This window comes from Acyrthosiphon pisum, chromosome A3, assembly GCF_005508785.2.
Source record: "Acyrthosiphon pisum isolate AL4f chromosome A3, pea_aphid_22Mar2018_4r6ur, whole genome shotgun sequence".
Classification (NCBI taxonomy): Eukaryota; Metazoa; Arthropoda; class Insecta; order Hemiptera; family Aphididae; genus Acyrthosiphon; species Acyrthosiphon pisum.
Genome location: NC_042496.1, coordinates 3,330,197 through 3,350,179, shown reverse-complemented (window position 1 = coordinate 3,350,179; position 19,983 = coordinate 3,330,197). Strand labels below are relative to the sequence as shown.

Below are 19,983 nucleotides of genomic sequence, written 5' to 3'. Positions count from 1 at the left end.
TCATTATACACATAGATAACTGCTATTTATAAATAATTTTAATAAAAATAATTATTGTTTAGAATCTCAATAGTTAAAAGTTAAATTGTTAAAAAAAAGGATAGGTACGTGTTATTTTATCAAGTTTTAATATGTGGTGCATAATTTTACATATCTCAGAATACTAAGTGCATATTATGTTGAACTTTATATCATTGTTTAAAATAATTTAAATTGTCTATTGAATCACGACAAATTTGAGGATAGAAACTATCGTGACTTAGCGCGGCGCGTTGGCTGCAATCATTCACGCAACGTGACCGAGAATAAGTAACGAACGCTGGCACTAGTTCCCGGATGGGTGACCACCAGGGTTCGTAACGTGCAAAAACCTTTCCACACATATTATGTTTTCAACATTAACGTACCAACTGTACCAAACCTTACAGGCTAATGAGCTCAGTCGTCGAAGCCTTAATCCAATCAAAAAAAAAAGGAACTATTATTATGTAGATAATAGGTATATTAATAATTCTCGATCGCTGATAGCTATAAATACATTAGTTTAAATTTCAAACTACATAACTATATGTTATTAAAATAATTTTAAAAGTTGATAATTCATAAGTGAACAAATTTTCGACAACAACATTTGGCGCCCAGTTGTCCGCTTGCTCCCTCACCCAACCCTCCTATAATTGCGGATTTTCTAAGTTCTCAATACATGACAAAATGTTAGTAAATATAGGTATGTGATGACTAATTTGTATAATTTTTATGCCTATGTTATGTCTATAATATATTATTTTATATTAATTTCTATTAGTCCAGGCGTTATTACTTATAGCTGATAATATAATAAAATTATATTTGCCGAAATAAGCGTTGTACTGTGATAAATAATCATTTCGAAGATTCAATAAGTATCCAAGTCACGTGGCTAAAATTATATCAAATGGTAAACACTTAAAATATCTTATTAATATAATAAGAAAAAATTCCTATAAAAATAAAACGCAGTAACACTATTTTGACTGCGCACTTTATTTTTTGATTAAGTATAAAATTGATAATATTTAATCTCAGATGTCCTGAACTCGTGACTTGGCATTCTTTGCACACTTCACCGTTCCAGGAATGTTTACAAACAAAAATCACAAGCTAATCGCGATTTTTAATGACCTGTTTTTCCAGTATCCCATTTCTGATAATAATATTTTAATTTTAGTTATTATCAGCTTTTCAATAAATTAGGACACGGCACGAGAATGTACTCATCAAATCGTAATTTGTACTCTTTTGATAGCAATTCCATAACTCGTATTTATTCAATAATCAATTATAAATGTTTTTAAGTATTAGTTTTAAATAAATGAAATAATCATAATAATTTAATCGAATTATAGTTGTAACATAGGTGATCATTTCGCAAAAATAAAGCTCTATTTTTAAATACTTTGGCAACACTGAATAAAATGTAGGAGCAGTCGTGAATACACAAGACACAACGTTTCCGGTACGTCCCACGTTTCCTGCTAGCCACAACCCACTTATATCTTTCTTTCCCAAGACACCGGGGTTACCCTTCTAAATTTCAATAACCATTGTCAAAACTAGCCGTGGAGTAAACTAAAAACCCTACAAAAAAAAAAATATTGTTCTTTTCATATTCCCTTTTGTATTTAAAACCACAATCAACCAAAGTGAAATATGGTCGAGGAAAAAAAATTTAAATGAAAATATATTACAAACCGAAATCTCACAACAAGCACTTTGTAGTGAGGCCGAGTAAACAGACCTGGTAAAATCGTCGATCATCATGTTTTATTTAATACGTCATTGTCGTCGGGTACATAATAATAATATTATTATCCAGTATACCTACGTCAACCGGTACATTAACATATTCACGTTTACGTACAAACGCATTACAGTGCCATATCAATCGATCGTTAAAATAATAATACAATGCTGCAGAGGAATATTCAAACATCGTTAATACATTAAGTTTTACGAATTATCAAATGCTCAATAACCGAGTAAATAACGTATAGTGTTTTGAATAAATATAGTAATTGCTGTTCGGTTGAATAACATTAAGTGTACATATTTCATGAACAATATAAAAATTAGGGTGAAATTGTTTACAAAATATTCCGGCGAACGACGTAGACCGTAAGAAGAGGGCAAGCACAAGTTATACATATTTATGTGAGTTTATGTATTTTTTAAACACCTCTTCGAAACGTTAATGCTATGTTCGTCGTCTGGCGCCACAGAATCCCGAGACCATTGTGCCTCCGAACAAGTAACTATATTTTTCTCCTTCCCAAACGAATACAATTACATTAAAAACCATAACATAATGCTTATTTTTTCGAAAATTTAAAACCAACACGTAGTCGTATTATGAAGGATAATACCCACTGTGGAATAGTAACCTCGTATAAAATATAACAGCAGTAGATCCCGACTTGGAATAAAAGAAAAAATGTGCAGTATATTTTTAGAAATGCCTATACAGTATACGAAGGGTCAAAAAAACGATATTCAGGAGATACAAAGCATAAATAAATTGGCTTTATAATACAGTTGATGGACGCAGGCACATACTGCAGCGAGTACAGCATGTATAGTAGACGAGGACGATATTAATTATTATTTTGTCACATTTATTTATAATGTAATTGATCGATGTACGAAAAAATAAAATACAAAATATATGGTAAAATAATTTGAATAATTAATAAAGTAACAATATTTATTTTCTTCTAGGAATTAATTACTTCGGGTGATAAATTACATGATTATCAAATAAATTACGTCTGACTCACGACACTTGTCGACGTTTATAATCAACGAATACAACCTAAATGTACATATTATTATGAATAAATAAAAACGTGATACAAATATTATACGTATAAAAGTGAAAAATATCTAACTAAATAATTAACATTGAGACTGTGCTCTTAGTCACAGTTAAATTAATGACATAGATGTTTTTTTTATTATACGTAAACGTATTGTTTTCCCAGACAAAGTGTACTCAATAAAAATAAAATATACATAGGTAGAGGTAGGTATTTACATTTGGTATTACCCATGTTAAATATAATTTCTATTATTTAATAAGATTAATCAACAGGGCGGGAGAAATGTCAATATACGACCATTTTGCATTCCATATTTTCATAAACACATATCTCAATGTATATTTAATATTAATATATTATCATTATTTCATGAATTTTAAGTTATGAGCTAAACACAACTTGACTTTACAAAACGTGTACGACGTAAATATATTATAACAATTATATATCGTACAAAACACAAATAAAATACCTAGGTATATATTATAATATACCATTATATATATTTATTTAAATAATTACTACAGACGATACGTAGATTATTTTTAAAACACTTAAGTGGATTACCAGTGTTTTGGTAAATTATCGCTTGTAATTTTCTCATACAATTTACTTAAAAGTGGAGAAATATTTATAACTTTATAAGCTATCCCGCGGTATTGTATTATTTTTAAATGTCTGGGACTGTAGAAAATATATTATCAGTCCACTTAAAAATAATTAAAACGTCGCGATGTACCCTTGCCGGCCTTGCCCCTTGGTATTTCATACATTATACTGACTGCCACCAAATGTTTCCGGACACTTGAAAATAAACAAATTATTTATAATACACATGGAAGTCTGTCATGTAAAAATAAACTAATATCCCTTTTAGTTGAGATATACTAACACAAAAAAATGATTAAACACATAAAAGAGATGGCATTAAATTCATCAAGATTCGTGTTGATTAAAAAAATTGAAGCAAAAAATGTATTAAAATTAATGTATTTTACTTTCAAACATATTTTGTAAATCCTCGTTGGGTTAAAATGTAAAAGTTTACCTTTTAATGATTTCCTCTTGGGTCCTAGATACTGGCGTAGTTTAAAATTGACTAAATTGGGGAAGTACATGTGCACAATGGTCGATATGAGTTCGATCTTCACATAAAGTCAATAACAATTCATAATATTGGAAGGTACTTCAGTCGGTAAAATAAACTGTAGAGATACGTGACTAACATGGCGTCGTATATATCTTTGGTTATATCGTTATAACACTCAAGAAAAATTATATTTCTATGGTAGAGGCTGTTGCCAGTTTTTATTGGATAATATTTTTGAACATTACATTACGTTTAGGGAACAAAATGAATTATAAATATAGGCATTTTATCTTCGTAATAAATTTTAAACTTGAATATACAACGGTTTTTAAATCTTCTCAGACATTTGCGTCAAGACTCGAGAGCATTAAAATTACGATCTCATAACAAAACTTTTTAGAAAGAAACCGTTAATGCAACATATTTTTCAAATAATTTACGAAAAGGTTACAACCTCAGACGACATTATTATCATTATATTTTATGATTTGCACACTTAAAACAGTTCACGAAAGTAGCAGAAAGTCCCTACTTACGAATCGCGACGAATTCATTAAAGTGAGTGTGACGAATCGACGCTAAGTATAATTTATAATAATATAACACAATAATCGTATTTGATGTTTTAGAGGATTTAAGTAGGTAATCCGGAAAATATAGGTGTAAGTATAGGGGACACGACATGGGTATTAAACCGTTTTCTTCGTCGACGCGATGGAAATATAATTACTGTTTTTTAACTCGTTCGCGAAACACTCATTTTTAAAAGCATTATTATCAGCTGTAATTGATGCGCTGTGGCGATTACATTATTATTATTGTTAACAGTGCGGAAAAAAGTTGTATAATAATTCGACGACCAAATTATTATTGTCGCTGAAGTAATGGCGACGACGATAGTAGGCGAGAAACTGTCATTTATTTATGCTGAAGTATATATATATATATACACAAGCAACAATGACGTCCGCAACACAACAATATAATTTACGTATATCTGACACAATTCTCGCTCGGCGAATTTAGACGAAATTACGTGACGCCTGCTGCAGTAATTACGCGTCCTCGCAATTAATAATTGCGGGCGATTCCCGTCTCTATATACACCCGTAGCAGCGGTCCGTTGTCGGGGCCGCCGCCTAAATCACCGTCCCTATGCCTCGGCGGCGGTGGCGGCGGCGGCGGCGAGAGGGTGACGCCTCGGTAGAGCGCACTACACGTGTCCGAGTGATCGGTGTGAATAATGCACGAGATCAGCATCCGCTTTTGGCCGTCGCGTTGCACGTCCGTCAGGATTTTCGAATTTTTGGACAGAGTTCAACTCATTGTCCCTAGGAAGAAGAATAAGAGGCTTGCACACTACGTCGCTGGCGGACAGTGAATTCTAATTTCGGGGCCACCGCATTACAACTTACAACTACTACTATTACTACTACAACAGCACTACTACTACTACTACTACTACTACGCCTCACGACTTGTTTATTGTCCATTAAAATAACCGTGACAGTCACATTCTGGTGACGGGCGATAACGGTTCGTTTATTCTACTGATATATTATATCGTCGTCGTTGTCGTCGGGCCCATCATCGGGCGGCCTACCGGGAGAACAATGAACCGTCACATAATGAGAATAATGATAATGATTTCATTTTTTTTTTTTTTTTACTAAGAATTACGCATTCTGTTAATTATTTTATGTACAATAACGACGAAATAATAAACGACAGTATTGACTAGAATAATATAATATTGTATTATTGACCTCGTACGTACATCCGTCAGCAGAAGTATTTCATATTGTAGCGGTAATAATTGGGTGTAGCCAATTTTTAGGGAGAAAAATCGGTGGGGAACGATGACAATATGCCTCCCCTTTTATCACGCCACTAAGAGAACCGATCGACGACCGCGTTTTTTATTAAGAATTACGTCACAATCTGTTAATTATTTTATTTACAATGAGCGCAAACGTCGATGATTAAAAAGTGAAAAAAACGACGGTGTTGACTAGAATATAATACTATAAAAAAACATTATTCTCGTATGATCTCGTTGATCAGCTGCAGTATTTTATATCGTAGCGGGAATAAACAGGAATAATCGGGTACAGCCGTACCGTAAAGGGTGCAAAATCTGTGGGGAACGAAGACAATAATATGACCCCACCCCTCCACTCGGCGGAGGACGCCGCTGATCGACGACCGCCTATAATATTATGCGGACTGTGGTGGTCATTACCACTAACTTTATCATGAACTACGATGTATATTATTATAGTCGTGTGAGTGTTTGTATAATAGACAATAATGTTATTATGGTATTTTAACGATTAACGACCTCTCGGACACCCGCCCCGCCGCCGAGTGGTGGTCAAACCGCGTCCGACTTTTTTTCCACCGTCGCCTCGGCCCCTTTTTCGATCACACGCTGTTATCGTCGTCACGTTCTCGACAATATTATATAAGGGCAAGCGGCGACGCGCCGTGGTCGTCGTGCAGCCGTTGTCGTCGTCGCCGCCCCGGTTATTATCTCCGACGACTATCCGACGATATCGCCTGAACACGATCTACAAACCGTCCTGAGAGAAAATGCGCGAAACCAGTTTTGGTCCGTCGTCCGATATAATACCCAGAACGGGCGATTACCTGTCGACCCCGTCGCGCCGACATTACCACCACGTTTTTAAAATGTTATTTTAAATGATAAAAACACGTCCCAAGCGCGGAGATCTGTCGTCCCTTTGCCCCGACGAAAACCTATTCTCGCACACCCGACAACAAGGGGCTGAGACAGACGACGCCGACAGTACGACGGCACCGGGCACATGTGCGGCGCGACCGCGGTAGCGGTGACTGTTAGTAGTTGACGACGACGGTCGTACCCCCGCTCACCCCTCCAACCGCGACGACGGTGAACTCACGAGTCTTTGTCGTAAACAATAATAATAATAATGGAATACCAAATAACGCGTATACGGTATACGTTGTTATTAATATTACCATCACCATGACGTACGCACGCTCAAATACTCGGAAATATCGTTAAATCAGGGCCGCAGCTAATCGGTTTTACTGTGCAAATACGTTCGTGGTCGACGCAGCCACCGGAAAATAAGCCGTTTTGAAAGGACTTTAGTGTAGTCGAATATTTCGTATTTTTGTAAAAATTTTCGATTACGAGCAAGAAGCTCCATGGAAAGCTTTCGAGCTTCATTTATTATGAAAACTCGTCGATCGTCAATTATTTTTCTCTCAAATAATATTATATTATTTTAAAGCCCAGAGACGAAAGTCGTCCCATATATTACCGATATGCCCGAGGCATGCCGCGTGTGCACTATTAATATAGGATATTTATAGACCGTAATATATATTACGACCGCCTCGTTACGACGGGGAATTCGCCGTTTGATTGAGCGTTTCATATCGTTATTAAATCTTAATTATATACTAATTTATCGTAGTCCGACGAGCCACGAGCGATTCGAGCACAAAACAATGACCGCGGTCAAAAGATCCCGTTGTCAGCGCGAACAAAACTGATCACATACGTTCTTACCAACTGTTCGGCGGTCATCATGGACTGAAAAATGTAAAATATAAATAATATTTTATAAAGTGACAAAATCTCAATATTGGTCCCCAGTTTTGATTGACGACCAAAATGCGGGCTGTTATAATACCGTACGAGTTGTACATTTCGGAGAATTGAATTCGTATTTTTAACCACACGCCGAAAGCACCGAGTGGCGACAGGTACGTCGATATCGCTCACTTGGTAAAATTAATAAAACCAATAAAAGGACTATTCTGGTCACTTTTCGTCTGATATGTAATGCATACAGTAGAAACAGCACATTAGAACATTAGCATATAATCACTTTAGAGCAGCATCGAAACACGTATGTTGCCTTATTTATTTAAATTGACATAATAATATATTGAGTTGTGTCACAGACCAGTCATCATTACACGTTTTAGAATGCCGTGTACATTGAGCATGGTGGGTTACACACAAAAATAGACATAATACAACATTAATTATAATAATAATAAATAATAATAGGTCTTACCTGGCGATCGGAGACGCCTCTTCGTCTTCGTACACGATGTCCGCCGATGCCGAAACAATAATGATGTGTGACGGGTGGATGGCGGAAATTAAATAATATATCAAAAGGATAAAATGCCGCTACCACGGGCACGGACTGCGTGAGCGGAAACGCCTATCCGCGGTGTGCGTACGGATACGCATCGGAAAAACTGTTAGCAAACTTCGATGGCATCAGAAAATATAATTTAGAATACGCAGAATTACGCGGGACTTTTCGAACACGTTTTGGCGCCTACCGTGTGTGGCGTGCGAGGAAAACCAGACAAAAATAATGAACGATATAATAAATTGAATTACATAATATGAGAAAACGACGACTATGATAATAATATTAATTCATTATCAATAACTACAATAACAACAACAACAACAACAACAAAATCGGTGTTGGTGGTGATAACACCGGACCGATCGCTGGCGCAGCAACTCTAATATAGCACCACCGAGTACCGACCGGGGCACGGTCGCGGACGATAAATGATATACAGGATGAGTCAACGAACGCGCTGTGCCGCATGATTGTCGTGGAGCGCGGCGGCCGATTACATCCGACAGGGCACGGCGGCGGCGGCGCGGACGTCCGCCGCCGCAGACGTTAACGCAATAATCGACCGGGTAGGGGTGGAGCGCCACCTATCCGCGGACGCCGGCAACACTGCGACAGTGGTGAACAGACGGACCGATGAGTCAGCGGCCGCGGTGACGACGGGGAGACCTCTGGTCGTCGCGGTCTGCCGACCGTCCGACCGACCGTGTATAATAATATATGACGTAATGACGCATTCTCGACGATCCGGCCATGACGTCAGCACTTGACACTGATTTTTTTTGGGGGGGGGGGGGGAGAAAATAGATCTCCGGATGAAGCACACGGAAATGCAATATTTGCCGGTCGAGATCTTTTGATAGAAAAAACCGCGTGACGTGGAATTGTATTTAAGTATTTAAGAATACCTATATAGTATAATATGTAGCTTTTCGGGTGATTCACCAACTCCCATTTTATCCGTTAACAATGATTTTATTCAAATTATGGTTCTTGGAATTTTGAAGTTTAGCCACAGGTTCTATTTAATCTGTGGTTTAGCTATACTGAAAGACCATGACGTTATTCTAGAACACTTAGATTGCAATATTTAATTATATAGCCATCTAAATTTTTTTTCCAATTGAAAACCATTCTTGTATCATGACAAATAGTTCATGGTTTTAATGTCTTATACAGTCTGTTATACTCCTTTTACAAACATTATAGAGGATAACGTTTTTGAGGATTTGATATACTGGTTTTATATTTTATTATTATTTGACTTTGTATTCGACTTTCAAAATAAAAATAAAAAATTGTAAATTTAAATATTTAAAATGATGTTTAAATTGTTTTGAGACAACAAATAGGCATCGTTATTTCTCTCTAGAATCGCGGAAAAAAAGTCCCGGTATTCGGTCATGTGCAGATAACGCATCTCAATCAGCGATACTCGTCGCTAATATGTGCTTCAAATTGTTTTAATAGGCATGATAGGCTATTGTCCATATTTTATAATCTAAGGCAGCGTTTCTCAACATGTGGTACGCGTATCACTGAATCCTGGACGAAAAGTTCGGAATGAAAAAAGTTGTACAAAAAGTCCGGATTCATTTTTTGATTGCCGGACAAAAAGTCCGAGTACATTTTTACTGTCGGAAAAAAAATCCGAAAATACAAAATTGTCTATAAAATGTATAATTATAATATACGTAATACTATATATGTATTATATACATGTAATATTATATTATGTAGTCAGTTCATATATTATAATTAATATTTATTTAAAAAATGTAATTGTTGTACTTTTATATTATATTATTGTGAAGTATTCCAAATACTAAGGAATATTATTATCATAATGTATTCGGAATATGTATTTGAAATACTTTTAAAAAGTATTTTACCCAAGTCTGTACCTATACCTAGCATCATGTACATTTATCTCATCGATATATAATCGATTTCATTCAATTATATTATTATTATATTATACTATTATAGGTATTTCAATTATAAATTGAATTTGTCACTTAGTCAGTGTACCCCGAGACGCTGTTTAGTTAAGATGGAGGTTCAAATGGAAATATTATTATTGTATTGGCATCGAAATCATTTCTTGGGTAAACGTAATTTATATCAAATTATTAATATTATTATTATTATTATTATTATTGTATAGACAATTTGTATTATACTAACTTTCACTAATGGATCATTATTTATATTGAATTTGGATTATTTGATATTAATAATAATATCAATAATAATTTTACATATTTAATTTTCTTTCTGTGCATTAAATGCTTATATTGTCATAATTTTGTAGTTCCAAATAAAATTGCATTTATGTAAAAGAATGTTTACATTTTTCATTTTTGATACGCAAAAAATAAATTTCAAACTGTGTATGTGGTACGCAAATATAAAAAGTTTGAGAACCGTTGATTTAAAGTGAAAACAAACAGTGCGCTATATCATCCTCTAAGAAAATTAATTATATATAAATATTATATAATATTGAATATATTGAATATTTGAATATATTCAACTATGCGGTATCGTTTGGTAACTGTGGTAGCTGAGATTATTTTACACGTCATGGTGTAGTGTGAATGCAGCGTAAGGTGAGTTTCCACTATAGAACGTGTACGTGGATCCGTTTGGTATGAACAGTCTCACAAGCGTTTCCTATCGGTTAAGATGGGTTAGATCGGTTAGGATTGGTAACATATTATTAGTTACATCATAATATATTCTTATATGTTATCAATATTGTTATCAATATAGAGCCGTTTACACAAAGAAGTTGAACTAAGGCTCTAAATATAATGGGTATGCTATGCCACCATTTTGCGACTCAATTTATCAATGATAAAATAAAGGGGGGGGGGGGAAATTCATATTCACATAACATTATTAGTCGCAAAATGGCGGCGTAGCATAATATACCTAGTATCTATAGTGTCCTAGTTGAACTAGATCCAACTTCATGGTATCATGGTTAAACTTGTGGTAAGAACGTGTAAACACTCTGTATATAGAGTATACCTAAATTTTACCATGTATACCAACCAATCACAGACAATTATTTCCATGCACGTACACGTATGTAGTGGAAACCCACGTTTAAATAAAAATATTATAGGTACCTGGTACCTAGTGAATAACAGAAAATATTATGTTACATATTATTATGGCAGTGTTACGTGGAATCCTAGAAAAAAAGTAGATGGAAAAAAGGTTCAATTTTATTTTTATTTTTTTTTTTCTGAAAATAAGTCAGTATATAAAATTACTAAACGGAAAAAAGTATTATTAGATTTCGTTGTTATAAAACCTACAGCAATAGAAATTAAGGAGTATGTCAAAATAATGTGTATTATAGACGGTAAGGTATAATAAAGGTATCAAATATATTATATAGTATATATAAATATTTATCTAATTAATAAAATTATCGTGTCACAGTGTTAGTGTTCGCACTCATCCGCAACGACTTGACCGATACTTATGAAATTTTGTGTGTACCTATATTCAGTAGGTTTGAGAATAGGTCGTAAAATATTTTTCACCCTCCAACCACCGCCTACCACCGCTCCTACCATCCGGGGATAGGTGCTCATACGGGGATTTTTGAGATTTATGGCAGAAAACGTCGTCGGATTGCCTACAAGGATGGTTGAGCTGAACTTACTGCAACGAGTCACACCCAAAAGGAGTTAAACAATCATCATTTTTTTAAGAATTGCGGGCATTTTTAATTTACATTTATTATACACACATAATTCACTTAAAAACTGAATAATCGTAAAAAAACTTCCATCAAAACACAGATAATTTTTTTACCGTCAAGTTTCATATTAGGTCGATTCACTCTAATTTTTAAGCTAACAGCATAAAACGTGAACTACTGAGTGTAAATTTGGTATGTTACGCGTCTGTAAGACGGAAACAACACATGCGGGTGAAAAAAACTATTTTAAACTATTTTACATTTTAAAAACCACCATGCAGTATATAATATACTCAAACAATATACAAACAATTTAAAGCGTAAGACATAAATTCAATTGATTTTAAGATATTATATCTAAAAAATATCGTGTTATTTTTATTCAATTTACCTATAGTTTCATTACGTTCACGTTTACGAGCATTTATTGACCGGGTCCGTTCGCTATGAACGATTAAAATGGTTTAGATCGGTTAGGATTAATAACATATTGGTTACCTCCTTATATATTCTTGTGATATCAATATACAGCCTTGTACATGCTGTTACAACACGGTATCGGTGGTCAATCGTGTTGCAAGAAATAAGAACGTATAAACACTCTGGTATAATTAGGTACCAAAAGCTTACCATGTATATAAGCCAACCAATCACAAAAACCCTGAATTACTTTTTGTGTGTACAATCGTGCATTACATAATTTATAATTATATGTACATTGTGCAGTGGATGCGGTTTTCGATTATTTTCAATTAAACACCGCCTTGCGCCGTCCCGTCGTCGTTGTGGCAATATGTGTTACGTTCACTCGAATTAATGTACCGATTCCCTTTGTTTTCTTCGTAAACCAATCAAGTCAATGGCACCGCGTTTGGTGTTTTTTGCAAACGCTCGCTTTTATTGTTTGCCATTCGCGATTTCTCGTTTTCCGCGCAATATCTAGGTTGGAATATATTACAATATTATTGCCGTCATCAATACTCGTACCTATAATAAATAATAAACCGCTATACTTGCGTACTGAATGTGTTTATTTTGTCAGCTCGTCGACGTCATTATGAAAATATATCGCTGTCGTCAAAATGTGTAGTCGGCTGTCATTCCCATGGGGGTACAGTGTGATTTTACAATATTCACTATATAAATTCAAATCGGTATGGTAACAAAAATATTATGTTTATTGGTAAAGTTGGCAAAGGGGTGTCTGGATTTTATGACATATTTTATGTTTTTTTTTTATCATCTCTTCAAAACCACTATAATATACGGAGCTTAGACGTTATTATTTATTATGTGCTTACAATCGTCGTGAAAATATTTTATTATTAAAATAATTTAAGATTTTATATTTATTTATTTACTGCCATTATGCAGGTTGTAGGTTGGGCTTTCAATGCCTATTTTATAGTCATTGAGACCAATACATTATACTATTATAAGGTACCCAAAGGTACCTAGCTATATACTATTTAGTGACCATTTCAATGTCGATGTCACAGATACTAAATTATTAATATCAAAGGTTCACACGCACATTCGTACAGTGATGGACAACTAATATTTTGCCGGTACTATTATATATTTTACTAAAAGAATGACACACTTTTAGTCATAATAATAATATTAATAATTATCTTAAGTATAAAGTAAGTATATAATTTCATTAGTTTACATACTTAAAAACTTCATAGATATTATAATAATATATTCCAAATAAACCATGAATCTATATAGGTAATAATATAAGAATATATCTAACGCTAATGCCGACCGGGTCACATGAACAATCACTAAACATTTATTGAATCAATAGTAGCTAATGGTCCCTTAAACATGATTAAGTGGCCCATTGTCGCTCCATTAAATATTATTGAAGCATTAAATTAATTAATTTGTCGTGCAACCCGGCATGAGTGTTTATATTTATTGTTTCACGAGTTGTTTCATTTTTAAATAAAATGTTTTATATAAGTGTATAATATTTTATATTAGTTACTTATTTTATAACGTATATAAGTGATAACTGAGTTAGTGAGAAAATTATTACTCTTTATGAACAGTTACTGCATGATGTTAACTCAAAACACATTTTAAAACAATTAAAATGTCATCACGACTTCATGTGCGGACTACTAGAAATGTTTTGCAACTCCTCTACAGAGATAAAAAATAGACATTTGGCTCAGATAGTAGGAACTTTAAAGTATTCATTTATTTTTGTGATTTTCTGTGAAGGTTTTGTAAGCATTGAAAACACCATCACCATGGGATATTTAGATATCTAGTTATTATGGCATAGTTAGTAAAATAACGGTAGTTAATAATTAAACATTTTAGGGGGAATGGGGATGAATCATGAATATATTATAATATTAATATTTAATAATATGGTTAATATTATGTTGGTTGTAAATTATAGTAATTTATTTAATTCCTTATTAAATTTTCGAAGAAGGTTTTTAAATTTTTCATCGATCATAATGCACATAAGATGCATGTTCAAACCCGATACCTATATGGTTATACAGTATACTTTGTATAATGATCAACTATTTTAAGTTTAAAATATAAACGCTTGAAGTGATACCCATTAATCAAATGGAAAACGGATATTGACCACCAGGGCTGCGTACTAACTACTAACTGCTTGTCATATTGTGCGGTGATGAGTACCATCAGCTGTCATGGCATAAAAGTGAAATATTTTGCTGTAAATTTACAAATTTCAAGTTTAACTTAAACACATAAAACTAAATTATATTTTATCCTTATTACTAGAACCCATAATTAAATGTATTTAAAAAATGTTAAATATGATGCAAATATGTAAAGAAAACGTGATTCAAAATAAAATGATAAACATAATAATATTATATAATATCTATTGTCATATAGATATTAAAATATTATTTAATAAAAATACTTTTACACCAGGAATCAAATAAACTATGTATCTAACTAAACTAGAAGCTTACCATTTTATTAGTAATAAGAAACTTTTAATATATTTAAATATTAAAATGCAATGTTCTATAATACATTCCTATTATTCATGTGTTTACGAATAATCAATAATCTTCCAAATATGCAAAATGTTCAGTGTTTAAAATTTAAATAGGGCGTAATATGAATTGTCAACATTTCAGACCATAGCATACTACAAGCACAATACCTAATAAATAAATATGCAATTCCATATTTTCAAGCTGTCTACTATTATAAATTATTACTTATAATCTAGATATTATAATAAGTAGCTACTATTTTATAATTTTACTATAAAATCAATGCATATTTTATAGGTAATTAGTTCTAACTCGGGAATCTTATTTTTAATATTCGGTAATTTAGTTTATAATTATTGATAATTCAATGACAATAATAATATTATCAAGTAAAACTGTAAGCGCGTTTTTGTGAAGGTACCGAGAACAAACTCGCGGTTTGCTAAAAGTCATTTTGGAGATAATTGAATGTAAAACTTTAATGTCAACTGTTAAACTTTTTACGGCTTATTAAAATATTTACTCCTATCACTAACTGACTTTTTCAACAGTTTAGTGTTTCTGGTACCCTTGATAATACATTTTCCTTTTGGCGATGAACAAACTTTATATTAGGCGGTATATTAGTAAACAGTCAGCAAACATTTTCGTGCAAGGTGTAGCTGAGCCTGTTGGTTACCGATTTACTTACTGTTTTATATCTTTTCACTACTTACATATTACTATATTAGGAATAGCCAATTAATAGGTATAAAAAAAAGACCAGATGCATTAATATTTGTTGCCCTTGAGAGTGAAGATATCTTTCCTATAATGTTATAACATTACTAAAAATATACTAATTTGTATATAATAGGCCAATATACTCTATTAAAGCTTACTATACACAAAATTGGAACTGCTGAAGTGCAGAACACAAATTGGCAATGTTGTATGTTTTTAAGCTGAGACAACACATACGGGTGTGGCGTCCTCCTAATGAAAATCGATTAATTTATTGTTTAGCATTGGGTGCTTAATAGATAGCATTCATAGGGACAATGGGACATAGACGAAATATTGAAGCTTTGTAACATTCAATTCTCACCATCTTAGAAATATATTAACGTTTTTGAAAAAAAACCTTTTTTTTAAATGCAAAAAATAAATTCTTTTTCGAAAATGTTGCTTATGACAAATTCAAACAATGTAAAACAATGTTTTCAAAAACATGAATACTTTTCTAGATAATGCGTGTTTACTGTTAAGAGAATCACTCTGTATACCTAAGTTTTTTTATTATAATAAAATGATTGTTTATCATTCGTAATAAATTATCTCAATGACCTTAATATTAACTGATATATTTATTTTTTAATGTAATGAGTTTTTTTTAATTTACCACCAGTTCTATAGACAGAATTTTTTTGTGCTTAAAATAATTATTATACTATTAAGTATGAGTTTTAAATTGTTATATTTTATTATAGTAATTTTATTCTATATAAGTACCTATATTATTCGATTGCAATTTGTTATTACTTAGTTGTTACTATTATTGTTATATAGGATTATAGAGCTATAGCCATATAATATATAATCACATTTCTGCGTATAACTTTAAACACTTTAAACAAGGAATTATTGAGTCTCAGAAATGTTTATTTAATTATTTCCACGGCACTATTACATCGAATTGTGTGATACTTGCGCATTCACGCAGTCTCTGTGTGGCGTAGTAAAGTAGAAAATTAGGATTCAGGGATTCATTATAATTTGTACATACTATTATTTTTTTCTTTGTATAGGACACAAGAAATAATTACTATTTAGTATTTGGCAATTATTTATTGTTATCGTTAAAAAAACCTCCTAGATATTTGTTATAGGTACCGCTTTCGTACCGCTATCACTATAACTTGATATTTATTTGTTTCATTATTTATGAATTATATTGAATGTATAATAAATATATAATATTATACAGTTATCATCGTTATTTTATCTTTAATAACCATAGGTATAGATAAAAGTAGATAACAATTTGATTTATTAGATATTTTTACTTTAAGTTCAAACAGTCAAAAAAAACAATATAAAAGTGGAAACTGCTAAAAACTTCTTAAGCAATTCTTTTTTTTGAAATTCTAAGTTTTTAATCATTTTTAGTAAATTGAACGTTGACTTACCTAAAATCAAAAAACAGAAATCCCGCAAACGCAGTTATCAAAATTATAACTGTTTGAATCTCGAAGGTTAAGCGCAAACAACAGATTACAGCTTACCTATAAAACCACGATACTATACTGTTTTTATTATAATCCTTGATATATGACAATAACTTTCTCACTCCAATCGTAAATTTTCTCAAGAAATCGCCATATATAATATATTTAGGTTTTACTTCCGACATGAGCGACATTGAATGTAACCTGTAGGGTAGCTGCTGCATCGCCTGTTGCGTCTACGCTTTCGAACTAACTAAACAGTGTCTTGCATTTTTGCATTTTAATTTCACGTTTGATTCTAATACAAAAAATGATAACTATTAAATAATATTATAAGAGAAATTGACAATTTAAAAATATTCATAACTTGCCTTTATTAAGTTGTAATAAGTATTAATATTTATTAACACTATGTTTGATAATTGCAGGTCGATACTCACTAATATTGAAAATAACTGAGTAAAATGGGGTATTTCGAACGTAAAATTTGCATCTTAAGAGGATGCAGCCCACGTGGCCATGCATTTAATTTTCAAGCACGATATGGGTATGAGAAATATGACAAATAAAAAATGCTCATAACTCGTTTTAAAATTAAAATATCGAAAAATCTCCTACACTTGAGCACAGATAATTGTTTTACTTAAAAGTTTAATAAATTCACTCTATAATATCAAAACTATAACAGCACACTATTAAAACTAGTGTACAAAAATTTGGGATGTCGTACGTGAGTAAGACGGAGACAACAAATTCATGTAGCGTTCTCGCGTTAATAAGACGGCCGACAGAGACAAGTGACAACACATTCGGTTATAAGGTATAACGTACTCTTAGTAACTAAAATTGTTATAATTGGTATTTGCTATCTTTAGACTGTAGGTCTTTACTCTTTATACAATAGCGTATTTACCTTGAGTGGGGGGTGGTCCACAAATTCCGGATCGGGGGTATTAGCCCCATAAATAACTATCTAAACATCTAATATATTATGTAGCAGTGCCCCCACTTTGTGTTTGGAAAATTAGCAGGACCCCTACATGAAAAATGCCTAAATACGCCACAGGGTCTTTAGAGTTTCTACACACAATTATTTCAAAGATCAGCTAACTTGATTTTAAATTAAAATTTCATAGCAGAATATTTTTTTGGAATACTACGATAATTTGGTTTATAAAATAGAATTTTGAACTAGTACTAGCTAATTATTATTTATAATTATAAGTATTCAAATTTATGATGAGTGGAGTATAGTGGGCCAACATTTTGAAGGGTATTTAGTATATTTACCAATACTCTGCTCATCTAAACTTCAAATAAATATAACTAATTAACTATTTATCCGGAAATTTTATGTGGCAATATACCTACTTATTATGTTTCGGAATATGAAATTAAAAATGGTATGGGGTCATTCAAAAAAGAAAGACTTAAAAAATAATAACAATAAAAATAATGTTTTTTTAAAAATATTGTTTGCCATTTTAGATGTACCTATCTAATAAATTTAAGACTTCGAAACAACTGTAGTGTATATACTGTATTGGAATATTTCAATAGTTTATCTTGTACTTTTAAGCATTTTCTAGACAAATATTTGGCACGTTTCGTGCTATTTATAGATATTTGAAATGTTTGACTTGTATTTGTTATTTTTTCAATTTATGATGACTACATATTTATTTTTGTCTTAAAGCAATTTAAAAATATTGCCAATACCAACAAATATATTATACCCATAATTGTTATTTGTATGGAATGGTTTATATTCTAGACATAATTAGTATAAATTTAAAAAATAATTACTTACTGGCCTCATACCCATATTTCTTTTATTAATGAAATTAATTTATAGACACAACGATATAATTAATTAAAAAAAAAAATAGACAGTTTAACAAACAATTGATAATTTATACAAATTATTAAAGTCATCATTTATTAGTATAATATTATAATTGTGTTTATTTAATATTAGATTTTTTTGATTTGGTATAATATGTTGACGTTGATGAGTCGATATGTTGATGCCTTCTGTTTCTTACAAAAGAAGTTTCATATAACAAAATCACAGAAATATATATTTTAATTTTTTTTTTAAATTTGCATATGGACCACGTAGTGGACACTGACCATTTCTTTATACTGACCCTTTTAATGACGAGATATCTACACATATTATCTACACATATTATAACCTCTTATAAGAAGTAGAACGAAATTTACTGATTATTAATATTATACAATAATATAGTGGGACATTGAGTAAGTGTACATACCAATAATAATTATGACAGTTTGTTTATTTTAGATTTTATTTTTATCTTTAATTTTTACAACACTTAATAATTTAGATCACAGTGCAAAGTTAGTGTGTTGTGTGTCGCCTCATTCGTTATATTTGTATTGTAAACATTCTTATTCGGTGATTTGTCACTTGTAGTTTTTAATTTTTTCATTTTTACCTTACTTAAAAATAAAATACTAATAATAAGTAATAGATAAAAGAAGTAAGTACTATACAATCACAACTGTACCTAAACGAAAAACTATTCTGAGTTGTAACATTGTTTCATACTTGTATAAATAATTAAATTTAATAGTTAAAAATGTATTTATAAAAATCTAAAATATCTCATGGCTATAAATATCGTGACTTTCCGGTGATATTTGTATTTTTGATAGAGGTAGAAAAACTTGTAGGGAACCTTTTTTCTTATATGTTAGCTATGAAATAAAAATTTTTATGAAATTTCTAACTGAAATAAAAAAATTATAATGGCTATAACTAGCTCAAAAATAGTAAACATATTACAAAATTATTACCATTCATTGAAAAGTCTAATATAATAATTTGGTGAAAATCTCAAAGGTCTACAGTTATTAGTTATTGAGTTAAACCAAAAAATTAAAATCGATTTTCTCAAAAATTGGTTTATCAT

At 31.8% G+C, this 19,983-nt stretch overlaps 2 protein-coding genes across 2 annotated transcripts in view; one reads left to right on the top strand and one right to left on the bottom strand.

Moving 5' to 3' along the window:
* The window catches only part of LOC100169058 (amyloid beta A4 precursor protein-binding family B member 1-interacting protein), a 42,308-nt gene extending 33,761 nt beyond the window's left edge, over positions 1-8,547 (bottom strand). Inside the window, exon 1 of the mRNA XM_003247016.4 lies at positions 8,022-8,547. The gene's annotated coding sequence lies outside the window, so the exon portion shown is untranslated. The remainder of the gene's footprint in view (positions 1-8,021) is intronic.
* The window catches only part of LOC100162217 (growth factor receptor-bound protein 14), a 106,136-nt gene that overhangs the window by 494 nt on the left and 85,659 nt on the right, over positions 1-19,983 (top strand). The gene's annotated exons all lie outside the window — the stretch shown is intronic.